This window comes from Rattus norvegicus, chromosome 13 (genome assembly GCF_021556685.1).
Source record: "Rattus norvegicus strain SHRSP/BbbUtx chromosome 13, alternate assembly SHRSP_T2T, whole genome shotgun sequence".
NCBI lineage: Eukaryota > Metazoa > Chordata > Mammalia > Rodentia > Muridae > Rattus > Rattus norvegicus.
In genome coordinates this window covers 51,035,841-51,049,693 of record NC_141546.1, presented here as the reverse complement: position 1 = coordinate 51,049,693, position 13,853 = coordinate 51,035,841, and the positions used below count along the sequence as shown (strand labels likewise).

The 13,853-nt window shown below is 44.5% G+C and overlaps 1 non-coding gene across 1 annotated transcript; it reads left to right on the top strand.

The window, feature by feature from the left end:
- Positions 1 to 13,544: 13,544 nt before the first annotated feature.
- Positions 13,545 to 13,605, top strand: LOC120096372 (U7 small nuclear RNA). Its single transcript, XR_015636399.1, has one exon. It is a non-coding gene; the product is annotated as a U7 small nuclear RNA (small nuclear RNA).
- Positions 13,606 to 13,853: the final 248 nt, after the last annotated feature.

The following is a 13,853-nucleotide window of genomic DNA, read 5'->3' as shown; positions in this document are numbered from 1 at the left end:
ATGGGTCTGCAGCTAAGCCGGGAGAGCACATAGCTGGGGCTTCGATCATCAGTACCATGTATAAACAGCAGTCCACTATAACCTCATCACTAAGGAAGTAGAGACCTCTCTGCCATGATTATTGATTAGAAGTCTCACAATGCACTATCCTGAAACTGGTGACCCAGTGACTAACTTCCAGGACCTCGAAGTCAACTGCCTGAGTTCAAATCCTTGCTCTGTCTAGTGTGTGACCTTAGACAAGCTGCTCTGGCTTTCTGCACTTCAGACTAGTGGTAATAGTACCGGTCTCTTGGGTTCGGTGTGAAGCACCTGCATTATAGACACTCGATAGCAGTCGTTCTTAGATAAGAACCATCTCACCTTCAGTTACCAGTGTGTTCCTTGCCCAGGGGTTTAGTGAATCAAGCTCGTTTATTTTGGTCACACACCAGGATATAGAATAAATACCAATCATCTCTACTTTTTTTTTTTTTGCTTGTTTGTCTTGAGGTTTATTTTTATTGTGTGTGGCTATTTTGCCTGCCTTTACATCTATACAACACATGCATGCAGTGCCTACAGAGACCAGAAGAGGGCGTCAGAACCCCTGGAACTGGAGTTGCAGACAGTTGTGAGACGCCATGTGGATGCTGGCAATGGACCTCAGGTCCTCTGGAAGGGCAAGCAGCCAGAGCTCTTAACCACTGAGACATCTCTCCAGCCCTGCAGCACTGAATTGTCTAACTCATTTAACAAAACTCCGAGCGTCTGCTGAGGGTCTAACACTCGGGATTAAAGAAAGAGAAAATACAATGAAAGACAAATCAGAGTCTAATCCTGGCTGGAGAGGTCTCAACAGTGCTGTTTTCAGAGTTCGTGAGCTGGGTTTCCAATATGGAAGATGTGTGGGCTCAGAACTGCCTGAAACTCTAGTGCCAGGAAGCTTCATACTCTCCTCTGTCATCAGGTGTACGTGTAGTGACCATACATACATGCAGACACATGAGGACACACGAGTTTTCTTTTAACCTTAAAAAAAACAAAAACAAAAACAAAAAACACTAATCCTGCTGGGTGTGGTGATAGACACCTGTGATTGAAGTCTGTGGGTCCTAGAGGCAGAGGGAGCAGGAGTCTAAGACTAGAGTTGGCTGCCGAACAAATTTGAGGCCTATAAGGGCTAAATAAGACTCTCTCTCTCTCTCTCTCTCTCTCTCTCTCTCTCTCTCTCTCTCACACACACACACACACACACACACACACACACACACACACACACACACACACACAAACATAAACCCCAAATGCAATACCAAATGTATATGGAAATGCTTCTGTGTGTTGGAATGTGGCAGTGGTAAAAGACAAGTTAGTCCAGGGTAAGAGAGTACAATAGAGTAGGTCACAAGTTTGAACACGGTAGTAAAGTCATTTACTTAGAAAAGGCATAGGAGGAAGCCATGCAATTACCCAGCCGGGGCAGGGCCAGCATAAAGCCTGGAGGCTGGTACGTGTCCTACCAGGACATAGGGAAGTGGCTGCAGCAGAGGAAGAGGAGGAAAGCTGGGCCTACTGTCAGAGTTGGTTGGGGGAGGTGGGGGAGAGGGCAGGGCCTTATGGACAAAGACCATTGTGAAGTTCTCAGAAAACAGGGACATAGCTCTATAGCAACTCTTACCAATGAGATTCTGCGTTCAGGAAAGGTAGATTTTTTTTTCTTTTAAAGAGATTGGTTGCTTTTCTATCAACTGAAAGTGAAGCCCTTGATGAAGGGGGAAGGAGATAAGATCTGTAAGAGATAGATAGACGACAGACAAACAGACAGACAGACAGACAAGCAGCCTCAGGGTGTAGAAGGTGTTTAAGAATCTACATAGAGGCCAGAGGATAGTGATACATGCTTTTAATTCCAGCCCTCAGGAGGCAGAGGCAGAGGCAGGTCAGTCTCTATGAGTTCGAGGCCAGCCTGGTCTACAGATCAAGTCCTGGGCCACAGAAAACCCAGTCTTGGAGAAAAAGAAAAGAGAGAGAAAAGAAAGAACAAGGCATGGTAGCCTGTATCTGTAATCCTGACATCCAGGAAGTGAAAACAAAGCTTTGGTTAAAGGCCAGTCTGGGTTATGCATCAACTTTGGTCTCACTTTGCTGCTGTTTTCTTTAATTCTGGTTTGTTTCTGATTTGATGAATTGGATGAAGAAAGGAGACCAGACAGGTGTCTATTACAAAGGAAAAGCTAAAGACATTGGAGGTTTGGAGCACAGTTGATTATTTATTTGGTCAGCTGGTGTGTGTGTTTGAACGTATTGCCATCAAGACCAATGGCAGTAATGCGAGTTAGCCAAGTATGTCTCCAAGACTTCTGCCTCCTCCCCACTAAGAGGATGAAGCTGACATCAACTCAAGTAGAGAACACCCCGCATGAACAGAACTGAAAGCAAGGGGATCCCATGTTCAAATCTGAACATGTCATATTGGAGACTTCTGTTAGGCTTCCAAGTAGTATTGTGTGAGGTCATCTATGACTGATTGGCAGCTCCCCAGAGTCACGCACAGGGCATCAGGGCTGGGGACTATGGTGCAGGTCAGAGAGGCTGAGTCACTCACAAGGGCACATCTTGGGAGGCATGGGAGTAGGTGAAGTGGTGAAGCAGGGAGGGAGATGGCAGATGAGCTCCCCTGGGTGACTCTCCCTAGTTTTCCATGGTCCATGCCGAGAAGGCGCATGGGATGGGTGGATCTGGAGATGATATGACGTCTGTAGAAATGAGAGAAATACAAAGAAAACGTAGAGAACTACTTTTGAGGATTGTCTGTGTACGCTCATGGGGGCTCCCTAATCACTGCGACCTCCATGATGAGCTTGGTCGTATGTGTTGGCTTTTGCCCTTCCATGAGAGCGGTGCGGTAGTGGTGCCAAGACCACTTGCTATTTCCCTTCCCTTGCATTTTCTCGGCACATCTTAACAGACCCATTTGCTTCAAGTGCTATTTCTATGCATCAAGTGGGCCTTAGGATGCCAGCTTCTTTTTTTTTTTTTTTTTTTGTTCTTTTTTTCGGAGCTGGGGACCGAACCCAGGGCCTTGCGCTTCCTAGGTAAGGGCTCTACCACTGAGCTAAATCCCCGGCCCCCCAGGATGCCAGCTTCCAACTGACTTTGCAGTTAGGCTTTGCACTCGCTTGTTCCATTCAACAGTAGGGCTGGAACCCATTCTCATGGAAAAATGAAACATGTGACAAACAATTCAAAAGACAAAAAGTACAAAAGCTGAGTAGACGGCTTGAAGTCGAATGCTATGTTCTATGGAACGTGCATACATGGCGAGAATATGTGACTCTTACAGGACATGAGCAAAATCCACCACAGCACAATGGCTGGCTCTGCCAAGGAGGGCATTGCTAAGCCTTAGTGTCTTGACAGTTAAGACTCCTGGATAGAGATGAAAGGGGGCTGATCCTGAAAGACAAAAGAGCTGAGAGTTTGAAAGGGCTCTACGTGCTGAAAAGCATGGGGATCTAAGAATCTGATCAAGGAAGGGGCAGAGACAAGCAGAGAAATAGAAAGTTTATAGCTGACTTGGGGGTGACAGTAAAGAAAGAGAGGCAGGAAGTATGTAGAAACCTTTTGAAGAAGTGGGAATTTCGGGGTTGGGGATTTAGCTCAGTGGTAGAGCGCTTGCCTAGCAAGCGCAAGGCCCTGGGTTCGATCCCCAGCTCCAAAAAAAAGAAAAGGAAAAAAGAAAAAAAAAAGAAGTGGGAATTTCTGGTTTCATTGGATACTCAGTTGTGTCATGTGATGTCTTTCTGGAAACTGTCTTAGGAGAGTATGTTTTACTGAGAACAGATATCTGGTATTTGCTGTCTGGTGAAAGTGCATGTGATGTTTTGCCTGAGTGAATGCTTGAGAGAACACGTGATGTTTGGAAAGCATATAACCCAACAGGAAGTGGCTGGCACTCTGGTATTGGCTGGCCTTGCTGGTCTTCATTGGGCTTCACCTTGCTGGTCTTCACTGATGACACTCTGGCTTTGTTTCCCTTTGCTTTCTTCACTGACTTTGTAGGGAGGAACTCAGCAAAGAACTTCTGGAGGTGTTCTGGACTTGAGCCACTTGACAGAGCCATGCAGAGCCACTGCTGCTAATTCAAGTGAACTTCTACAACCCCTATCCTATTAAGGAAGGCTGAAGCCTTAAAAACCCTATTGAAGTAGATTTTCAAAAATATGAGCATACGTTCTGGTGCTTTTTCTCTGTGTCATTTAATATGGCTTATTGGTCATTTTCTTTTTTCTTTACCTTTCATTTTATTTGTTTGTTTGTTTGTTTATTGAAACAGCTTCTCTGTGTAGTCCTGGTTGTCCTGGAACCTGTTCTGTAGACCAGGCTGCCCTTGAACTCACAAAGATATACCTGCTTCCACTTCCCAAGTACTGGGATGAGAAACATGTGCTGTCACACCCATAAATCACTCTAATAAAGGTTACTTGTGATATTTTAAAGTCATGCTAAGGGGCTGGAGGGATGTTTCATGGCAGTTAAGAACACTTGCAGGGTTGGGGATTTAGCTCAGTGGTAGAGCGCTTGCCTAGCAAGCACAAGGCCCTGGGTTCGGTCCCCAGCTCCGAAAAAAAAGAAAAAGAAAAAAAAAAAAAAAAAAAAGAACACTTGCTACTCTTGCAGAGGACCTGGATTAGGTTCCCAGCACCCACATGGTAGCCGGCAACCATTCATGACTCCAGTTCTAGGACAGCTCTCTTCCCACCTCCATAGGCATTGTATGCTTGTGGTGCACATAGGTAATGTACTCGAATATATAAAATAAATGAAATAATCTTTTTAAGAATTTTATTTATTTTATGTATGTGCATATACTCCCATTGTCTTCAGACATACCAGAAGAGGACACCAGATCCCATTACAGATGGTTCTGAGCCACCATGTGGTGGCTGAGAATTGAACTCAGGACCTCTGGAAGAGCAGCCAGTGCTCTTAACCACTGAGCCATCTCTCCAGCGCCTAAATAAATCTTTTTTTTTTTACAAAAAAGATTTATTTATTATTATGTATAAGTACACTGTAGCTGTCTTCAGACACACCAGAGGAGGGCATCAGATCTCATTACAAATGGTTGTGAACCACCATGTGGTTGCTGAGATTTGAACTCAGGTCCTCTGGAAGAGCAGTTGGTGCTCTTAACCACTGAGCCATCTCTCCAGCCCCTAAATAAATCTTTTTTTTTTCAAAGGTTTATTTATTTATTATATACATTATAGCTATCTTCAGACACACCAGAAGAGGGCATCAGATCTCATTACAGATGGTTGTGAGCCACCATGTGGTTGCTGGGATTTGAACTCAGGACCTTTGGAAGAGCAGTCGATGCTCTTAACCACTGAGCCATCTCTCCAGCCCTAAATAAATCTTTTAAAACTAAAATAAAACAACACTAAAATCGAGAATTCGAATGAAATTCGACACCTAAGGGGCAGTACATGTTCATCCACTGCTGACCTCCTGATGTCACTCACGGTTTCAATATGAAGAACATGTTTTTAGCAGGTCTGATTTGTCATTTTGTAGTAACAGCAGATAAAGATCCATGGCTGCCATCTTGATGCATCTGCCAGACTCTCAGAAAAGTTGCTAATTTCCCAGAGAAGAGATTCATTGGAGGGTTTATTGAAAGGACATCGGTTAGAGTCTTCTCTCTCTGGCTTATCCAGGTGGCATTCACTTTATTGAGGGCCTTTTCCTCTTTTTTTTTTTTTCTTCTCTTCAGGGATGAAGATCAAATCCAAGGTCTACCACTTGCAGATAGTCTACCAGTGAACTACACCCCCTGCCCTTCATTTTTTGAGACAAGATCTCACTATGTAGTCCAAGAGGGCCTTGAACTCTGCCCAAGCCTCAGCCTCCCAGATGCTGGGATTATGGTTGTGAATAAGCACTCCTGAGTGGGGATGGGGGAAGTGTTAGGTACTAAAGATGCTGCTGCTCCAAGTGAAACCAGACACAGCCTCCACATGAATGCTTAACCTTCTCCAACCTAAAATAAAGGGATGGCTCATCAGTTAAGTGCACTCGTTGTTCTTGCAGAGGACCGGGGTTCACTTCCAAGCACCAACCTAGTGACCTACAGCTATTCATGCCCCAATACCCATATGATAACTCCAGTTCAAGGGGACCAGACGCCTTCCTCTGACTTCCTCAGACACCAGGTAGACACACGCTACACATCCATACATTCAGACTACACCCTCATACATAATAAATAAATTCAATTTTAAATAAACAATTTCCAATTCAAGGACCATAAAGAATGATCGGTGTGGAGTAGACCTACGAATCCAGTCATCCCCAAGGTGAGGCCTTGGGACAGAAATGGGGGCGCTATCAAAAGAGAGAATGGTTGCCTGGAGCTTGGAGTGTTTGTGGTACTAGAGAATATACTTACACTAGGCAAGTGCTCTACCACTGAGCTACAGCCCCAGTCCCCATCAGTCTTTTTCCTAATATAAAAAATAGAGAATCTTAGCTGACCTTAGCAGCATGCACCTGCAATGGCAGCACACTGGAGACAGGAGACTCACCGCATGTTCAAGGCCGGGCTATAGAGTGAATCTGAAGTCCGTTCAAGCTATACAGCAAGAGTCTGTCTCAATAGAAAATTAAAATTAGAAAAATAAATCAATACATGGTGTTACTATGAACTCCAGGTTATCCTGGAACTCACCATTCTCCTGCCTTGACCTCCCCAGGAGCTGGGATGTTTTTCTTTGTTGGTTGGCCTTTGTTTTGCATTGCTCAATGGTTAAAGCGATCTTGCTGGCACCCAGGACTGCTGCTGGAAGGTAAAGTTTTCACAAAGCTTTCTTCTCCAGGGGCCTGCCAGTGGGAAATGGCCAGAACTGGAGTTTGCTGGTACTTAAAAAGGGAGAAAAAAATGTTGCAACTGCAAAAATCAATAAATGACTACCTCATTTATCCCTGCAGCCACACTTGTGGAAATACCCAGGCAGCACAGCCAGGAGCTCTGCTAACATTAGCTCACTCAAGGAAAATCAAAATGGGCTCTTTAAGGTTGACAGGCCGCTTAAAAGCTTCCCCTCCCAAGATCTCCTTAGAGAGAATGACATCTAGGCAGGGAAATGCAGTGGAAGGAGAAGCTCTCATCCTCTACGACTGTGGCTGAAATTATCCATCAAATCTCCTCCTTAGGTAACCCTGACTCCCCAGTCCACACACACATGTACATACACAGACACAGACACACACACACACACATACATATGCACACACAGACACACACACAAACACACATGCACACACAAATACACACATGCACACACACACAGACACATACATAAGCATACACATAAACACAGACACACACACATGCATACACACAAACACACAGACACACACATGCATACACACAAACACACAGACACACACATGCATACACACAAACACACAGACGCACACATGCATATCCACAAACACACAGATACACACAAATACACACACACACACACACACACACACACACACACATACACACACACACTAATGGAAAATTTCTGTAAAACAGAGATTACACCAGGAGCTTGACCTTGATCTCTGGTGAGAGAACCTTTGGTGCTCTCTGACAAAAACCTACTTTCTCCAGATAGTTAAAAAGCAGCAGCTTCTCAGGGAAGCTCCTGCCTTCCGGGACTACTTCTAAAGAGGTCTCTTGCTGCCTTCTGCAATGATGTGCCTGCACCTATGTCTCTAAAACCACCTTTGTTCCTTAGCCGTACTCTTCCCCACTTGAACAGCGGGTCTGTGAATGTGAGCGACCAGTCTGACTCTCCATTCTACAACCAGGATCCACACAGTGCCTGTCCTGAAGTAGGCTTCCAATAAAGTTTTATTGCCAAAAGAGCAAACATCTGAATCGTCAACAAGGTGGTGTACACTACCTAAAGCCTGAAGAGCATTTCCCAGTGGTTCCCGGAATAAAAGTCCAAAGCAAGCATGACGGTGGTTATCCAGAGAATTCAGACGCAAACAACTCACTTTGAACACCTGTCTCAAGGGGCTGGAGATTTAGTTCAGTGGTAGAGCGCTTGCCTAGCAAGCGCAAGGCCCTGGGTTTGGTCCCCAGCTCCGAAAAAAGAAAAAAGAAAAAAAATAAATAAATACCTGTCTCAAATGAACATCTAATCTTTCAAGTTCCTCGATTCTTGACTAGATTTTCGATGTGTAAATCTGCCTATAAAGGACTTCTTCCCACCATTAAATAGAAATTGTAGGAAGCTATTGAGTTGGATTGTGTTTCAGACACGTGACTCAACAGCCTTCACCAATATGGTGCCACTTGGGCTGGATGAAACTGTTGCATTGAAGAGTACAACCCTGTCGCTCACAGGCTAAATGATACTCAGCCCCCATATACTCAGCAGCTATAATGAGTGGCTCTTTTAAGCTCAGTTACGTTGCCTGTCCATAAACCTGCTCTAACTCTGATGGGGATCCATCTGCTAACCGTTTGGTTGTTTTGCTTGTGATTTTGCATTTTTCTCAAATAACTATTGTTTTGTTTTGTTTTGGGTTTTTTTGAGACAAGAGTCTAACCTTGTAGCCCTGGCTGGAGGAAGGACACCATGCAGAGCAGACCGTCCTAGAAACTCACAGCAGTCCCACTTGCCTCTGCCTCCTGAGTGCTGGGATTGACGGTGTGTGCCACCACAATCATCTCAAATCAAATCAAAATTATTCGTAAATTTAAACACTTTTCATTTTTAACCCTACGGAGAGTGAGCAAGGGATTTTTTTTCTTCCCCCTTACTCAACGGTTTTGGCATTTCCAATTAATGGATAGGTACGCATTAGTCCGTTGTGTTTTCTTTTTTTAAGATGATTTTCTGTGAGTCAGGCAATCTCAGTACTTGGGAGGCAGAAGAAGGAGGATCTCTGTGAATCTGAGGCCAGCCTAGTCTACAGAGCAAGCCCCAGAACAACCAAGGCTGTGTAGAGAAACTCTGTCTCATAAAACAAAAACAAACAAACCAAGATTATTTATGTCTGTGCACCAGTTGCATGCCTGGTGCCTTGGGTTAGAAGAAGACTTCAGATTTCCGGGAACCGGAGTTAGAAACAGTTACGAGCCACCATGTGGGAGCTGGGAGTCAAGTCTGGTTCCCCTGGAACAGCAGCCACTGCCCTTAAACACTGAGGTAGCTCTTCAGTTGCAGGTGGTGGCTCGCAAGGCTAGAGGCTCAGTGGTTAAGAGTGCCCCCTTCCCCCTGCACTTCCCAGCTTCCGGCATCCATTGCTCTACTCTGAACTTCCCTGAGATCATGTTTTTGTATTGGTTTGCTTTTGCCTTTTTTTAAAAAATGTATTATTCCACATATAGATGAGATCTCAAAGTTCTTGTCTTTCTATACTTTATCATTTCTTTTTTTTAAAAAAAGATTTATTTATTATATACGAGTACACTGTAGCTGTCCTTAGACACACCAGAAGAGGGGCATCAGATCTCATTACAGATGGTTGTGAGCCACCATGTGATTGCTGGGATTTGGACTCAGGACCTCTGGGAGAGCAGTCAGTGCTCTTGATCACTGAGCCATCTCCAACCCAACTTTATCGTTTCTTTTCTTTAAAAAAAAAAACAATTTATCTATTTGTTTTTACTTTATATGCACTGGTGTTTTGCCTGTGTATATATCTGTGTGAGGGTCTTGGATCTTGGAGTTACAGACAACTGTGAACTGCCATGTGGGTGCTGGGAATTGAACCTGGGTCCTCTGAAAGAGCAGCCAGTGCTCTTAACCACTGAGCCACCTCTCCAGGCTACTTTATCATTTCTTTTTTATTTTTTTTAAATTAATTTATTTTTTTGAGTACATTGTAGCTGTCTTCAGACACACCAGAAGAGGGCATCAGATCCCATTACAGATGGTTGTGAGCCACCATGTGGTTGCTGGGATTTGAACTCAGGACCTCTGGAAGAGCAGTCAATGCTCTTAACCACTGAGCCATCTCTCCAGCCCCTACTTTATCATTTCTTTAACAGACAATCTCCTAAGAACTTAAGTTTCATAGCAAAGCTGGGCAGAAGGCACTCTCCCCTCGGTTACCAAATTCCCTACCCTAGCGATCCACTGAGGTCACATGACCCAGCATCCATCACCCAGAGCTCACGGACTGGAGTCCACTCTTGTACATTCTATGGCTTGGAACAAACCGGTAATGACTTGCAGAACTGTCTCACAGTCCTTACACCACTCTGTGCTTTCCCTGCCCGGGTTCTTAGGTGAGCCAATGGCAGAAGAAACCTAAGTGCGAAATTCCAGCATAGCTCCAGCGAGAAGCGAGAAGCGAGAAGCGGTGTTCAGATTCAAAGAGCTTTGAGTGAGGTGAGAGAACGCACGGGCGGGCGGGAGGCCTTCTGTTATTTCAGCATCTGCACTCAGTTCCTCCTTCCAGTCTTCTCCACCCCAGCCTGCCTTATCTAATCACTTTCCTCCGTACCTTCTGTTCTGCCCATAGGCTCCTTCTCACTCCCATTCTTCCTTCCTCTCCACCCATCCATCCTTCAAAACCTCACCTCCACCCAAGCTGCTACTGAACCCTGCAACACTCACGGTTGACTTCCCACACGAACACACCGCCACCACCTTGCCCTTTGAGCCCTCGGCCACAACTCCATCACTTAGCCCTGTTTGGATACTGGATTTTACTGCCAGTTAAATTTTCATATGCACAGGTCTTGCCTCCTCCACTGAGCTGTAAACACCTAAAAGACAATGGCTCTGCTGTCTCCTCCAGGGAACGTGTGACTGCAGAGACACAGATCTCCAAACACTTTACACCTACCCAGATCTATGGCCTTCCTACCAAATGCAGAGCTCGGAAGACTTTAAAGTTCAGCTCCTAATATTTCACTGACTGGAACAGAATCATAAACCTGGGTCTCTCAGTCTGTTCCTGCTGACCCAGACTTACCTCCAAGATGGCTTCTCAGCCAAGATTCTAGTACTAGGTAAACTGAGTCACCCAGAGCCAACATTGTCAGTCTTTCCCTGGTTCTACGTGCAAACTGGTTCACTGTGTTGCCCAGATCAATAACTGCATCCGTATATGACTGGCAAATTTTAAATTGTTGGAATCGTGCACGGCAGACAGACTTTGAACATCTGGGTTCCGGTGGAACCAGCCTGCACTGGCTTGTTTTCATGAAGCTAATCCCTGGTTCTTAGGGAAAAGAAAATACTTTTAAACCAGTGGTTCTTAACCTTCCGAATGCCGGGACCTTCTAACACAGTTTGTCACACCGTGGTGCCCCCCAAGCCATAAAACTATTTCATCGTTATTTCATAACTGTGATTTTGCTGCCCTTAATGGATCATAATGTAAATATCTGATACGTGACCCTGAAGGGGTCATGACCCACAGGTTGTGAACCACTTTAAAACCATCTTGGGAGAAATAAAGATATTTGGGGTATATTCGATAGATGTGAAACCAATTGAAATGTGAAAGCACCGGACTGGGGAAGTGTGTTTGTAGAAGGAGAATGACCGGGCTTGGTTGACAGAAGGCCATTTTCTTCTTAAAAGCTGTCTGAGTGCTGTCGAAAGAAAGCCTGCCCTTTTCAAGCCCATTCCTTAGAAGAAAAGAAAATATGGCTGGTGATCATTAGCCAGCTTTATTTTATTTACTAAGATAAGGTTTACAGCTTCAAGTAAGACTGAATTCATGCACTACCCACAATTACCTTGTGACGCAGAACATGGTTGCCGAGCATCTTTGTGAATGCTGGACTCTCCAGGAACCATGAAAATTCCAGGCCACCCCGTGTTCCAACAACCTCAAAGAACCGGCCAAATCACCACTCACTGTGGGAGGTGGAGGACGGTGCCCAATGGGAAGGTGTTGTATGGACTATTATCACTAGACACTTTGACACTTTCTGTTTGCTCTGCAGCCGTCACCCTGACACCCAGGATCATCTGTAGCTTTAGCAATCTTCCAGCAGAGATTACAAGGGTGGGTTGCCACACTCAGCTGAGATGGTCATTATGATTATGATTATTATTATTATGATTATTATTATTACACTTGTGCGTGCATGTGTGTGCGTGTGTATACATGTGTGTATGCATGTGTGTGCATGTGCCTGTGTGTGTGTGTGCCTGTGTGTGTGTGTGTGTGTGTGTGTGTGTGTGAGAGAGAGAGAGAGAGAGAGAGAGAGAGAGAGAGAGAGAGAAAGAGAGACAAGCCAGAGAACAATTTACATACAGAGGGTAGTTCTCTCAGTCCACTCAGATTTGAACTCAGGTTATCAGACTTGGCAGCACTGGGTCATTTTTTTTTAATGGTGGTCGTGTTTAGTTGTTGTTGTTGGGTTTTGTTTTGTTTTGTTTTGTTTCAGTATGTAGCTGTTGTTGAATTATTTTGGTTTTTAGGGTTCTTTTTATATAACATATTTTGATCATATCCTTTTCCAACTCCTCCCAGTACCTCCATACCTTCCTCCCCACCAAGCCTTATGAGAGGAGAAATAAATCTAGGTTTTTTTTTTTTTTTTTGGTTCTTTTTATCGGAGCTGGGGACCGAACCCAGGGCCTTGCGCTTCCTAGGTAAGCGCTCTACCACTGAGCTAAATCCCCAGCCCCGAGAAATAAATCTATACAGAAGAGGAAAGGTTGTGGATGGCTCCAAGGAAAGAGCAACCTCCAGACAACAGGACTGATGCTCCAGTGAACTCCCCCAGACTGTGACAGGATACAAAGACCTACACAGGGACAGACAGACAGAATCCCACCACTGAGAAGGAGAAGTGGGCGCAAAGCTCCACCTCTAACCTAGAGGCCATGTGCAATCGATGCCTTCTGGGAAAGAGAAGGATCAGTTTACCTCAATGGAGTGTCACCTTGACTATCAGCCACACTTCTGGGCAGACTTCCATGTTTTTGTGTGCTTTGGTTGTTTTGGGTTGGGTTGTTTTTTGTTGTTTTTTTTTTTTTATTTGTGTTTTGATTTTTGTTTTGTTTGAGAGATACAGAATTGTTTGTGAATGCAAGTACAACAGTAGATAACTCTGTGGGCGAGGAGTAAAAAAAAATAAAACAGTGATTCATGTTGATAAATAAAATCAGACATTTAAATAGCATTGATTAGTTTTCAGGTCCTTAACCAGGAATAGAAAGCACCGCGTGTGGTGAGGCAAGCCTTTAATCCTAGCGTTTGACAGGCAGAGGCAGGTGGGTCTCTGTAAACCAGCAAGCCGCCATTCTGAGGTGGAAGTAAGAGAATCTCTCAAGTTCAGCTCCAGTGTTATCAGCCAACCTGTCTCCACTGAGTTCCAAGACATTCCTAGCCTAAGAAAACTAAAAACAAACAAACAAACAAAAAACTGGGGATGGGTTATAATCGGTTGATAGAATGCTTGTCTGGCATGCAGGAGCTTCTGGGCTTGATTCCCGGCACTGAAAATTAATTCACCCAGAAACAACAAAAGGTGAAAATACAAGAGAAAATGAGAAGTACCCAAAGGAATATATTCAAAGGGTTATAGCTCTTTTAGAATTTGTCTAGCAGATTTTCTGACTTTTGTTGGAAAACAACACCCAAAGAAATATATTCATTCAATTAGTAATTTTGAAAATAACTCTGATCGTAAGAGCAAAACGGCCACATGCTAGGCACTAGACATGTTATAGATGATACAGTGCATTAAATGCAGGTTTATTGGGAAGGTGCTCTCGGGTGAGTTCACTGGCCTCAGGGAGGTCAGCCTGGGAAGAGTGAGGGGGAGAGGGAAAGAGAGAAAGGGTGTGCTCATATGGAGAGAAGAGAAACAGTGGGAACCAAGA